Consider the following 2,868-nt stretch of genomic DNA (forward strand, 5'->3'; position numbering starts at 1 on the left):
TTACCCTACATTTACAGCCAAAAAGAAGTAATTATTATGCTAAAAAGTAATTAATATCAAAGATAAACCTGTGCCATGAGGCACAGGTTAGCTTATCCGTTAATTTATTGGTAGGGTGTTTGTTCCAAGAATACCCTATAAAATTTCGATTGAGGTGCATGAGTTTTCCATTTTTCCTCGGATAGGCGAATTTCTGAAGAAAAAAAAGTCCCATGGAAATCAATGGCGAAACTTTTTTACAAAATTTAGATGAAAACGGATATTGAAATGTCTTTCCCATCCTCGGAAAATTCTCAAAATTATTAATAAATGTGTAAGAATATCCATAATTTTGATAAGCAATTACAATTTTACTACTAATATTTAAAATGATATAATTTTACGTTCACATTCAAGAACAATTTTATTCTTAATATTAATAAATTTGGTCAATTTACATTGTACATCATTTTATTACTCATAAATAAATGTTTTGTACGAGCTGGCAAAAAAATATCCATATATTTTCGCCGACTTTAAAAACATTAATCTTCAATTCTATTATAAAACTAGTCGAAAACCCGTGCGATGCACGGGGTATGAAACTTTTATATAATTTAGATAAATAAATAAATTGACATATTTACTTTTAAATAATTTTATATCATGCTATGAAAAAAATTTATATTATGTATATTTGAAATTGATATATATTTTTTAATGATAATTCAAATTAAATTAATTTTAAAAATAATTGACTACTTTTTTATAAAATTTTTACTAAAGATGAATGATTTATTAATTTTTACAAAATTCAATGATTTGTACTTTTTAGGAACTTTAATACATTTTCATATTCCAAATATTCTGTGAAACAATAATAATAAAATAGCAGCTTAATTAAGAAATATATTAGAATATAATAAAAAACCAAAAATTGAATTAAACTATAATTAAAATTAAATATTATATTTACGATACAAAATAATTACAATATAGGTTAAACAAAAATTGAATTAAACTACAATTAAAATTAAATATTATATCTACGATACAAAAAAATTACAATCTATGTTAAAATGGAAGCAACATCAATATATTATTCTATAAACTATTACAATCAATACTTTTTTAATGTTGCATATGAAGAAACTTTATCAATTCAATATGTTACATATAAAAAAAAAATTCGTAAGAATTAGTCACAAATTCATCTTGATGATAATTATTTTGGTTGATGGAATTTCATGATCACCAAGTATTCGAATTCAATTATTCATTCTGCTACAATAATCCAATATATCTAATTGAATCAGTTTAAGATGATGATTTCTCCTATTTTCATTTCGTAATATCTCATCAAGACATTCGATATGGAATATCAGCCATACTCGCAGATACCACTTATTTGACTTCATTAATATTTTCTATAATTATATATTCTTGAATTTTGTAAGTAAGAAAAACAAACAAAAGAATTGAAAAAAAAATGAATGGACGAAAAAGATAATTAGGAGAGAACCATCTTCCTCTCGGGATTTTTTTTTTGAAAATAAGAGAGAATGTCGAGACATAAGCGTATAAAGAGGAGAGTGAAAATATTTTTTGCCCATTAATTAAACATTTTATTGTTTCTTAATGAAGTATTAAGTCCATAAATTAATTTTAGTTAATAGAATTAAATTGCAATTGTAACCACTCAGTAAAAAAAAATGTTTTATAATTAATATGTGAAATTAATTATATTAATTAGAATCATTATGCTCAACATTTGAGAATTTGAAAAGATTCAAATAATAATATTTTCTTAATTAATATTTTTCAATAATTTGTTCTATGATCATATTTCATTTTCATCTGTTAAAAACTCTTGAAATACTAACAATTTTGTACGAACCATAATATAATAGTTAAAAATTATATAAGCCAATGTTGCAAAAGCAATTATCTCAATATCCATAATTAATGTACATTTTTAGGATTTTGAGCATCAAAATTTATTTTTATTTACCTTGATTTTGAATTCGTATCTAGCATAATCCACATTCTTCAAGCGTAAACATCTTATCAAATGTATTAGACGCTTACAATCTCATTGTCTAGAAAATTGGGAAAAAATAACTTCTTGATAATAATAATAATAATAATAATAATAATAATAATATAACATAATTTATATTAAAATAAACTTTATTGTAAGTGTAATATTTCAATATCTCTTTAATATTTTATTTAATATGTCTTTTTTTTTTGGTAGAAACAGGAAAGAAAACAAACCAACACCGAGACAAAAGCTAACTTGGGATCAGCCTAGGAAAGCTAACCCCAACTCTGTCCTCTAAAAGGAGAGAAGAAAGATAGATATGAGGATCAGAAAGGGTGGAAACACCTAACATCCCCTCGTGCCCAGCCGCCGCCAAGCGATCCGCAATTCGATTTTGTTCTCTGTAGATGTGGCTGAACTCTAAGGACTCAAAGGAGGAGCCAAGACTTCTTATTGCTTTGATAAGGTTCTGGCTACTAAGAAAAAAACATGATTATTAGAGATCATACTAATAGCCTCCATATTATCAGACTCCACAGCAAGCCTTTTAATACCCAAATTTTTGGCAAGCTTGACTCCAGAAAGAATACCCCAAAGTTTCGCTGAAAAGGATGAGCCCAAACCCAGGTTATGGGTGAATCCAGACAACCAGGCACCTCCCGCGTCCCTGAGCACGCCTCCAGCCGCGATCTTTCCATTGTTGAGACATGAGCCATCTGTGTTCAACTTAACCACCCCATCCTTCGGCCTACACCACCCAACGAGTTGAACCTCTTTATTCTGGGTAGAATTGGCAAGGGGGTCCCCTTTGAAGCTCCCCGTAATGGTAAGGAGCTTTTTAGAGA

This window comes from Euphorbia lathyris, chromosome 4 (assembly GCF_963576675.1).
Source record: "Euphorbia lathyris chromosome 4, ddEupLath1.1, whole genome shotgun sequence".
NCBI lineage: Eukaryota > Viridiplantae > Streptophyta > Magnoliopsida > Malpighiales > Euphorbiaceae > Euphorbia > Euphorbia lathyris.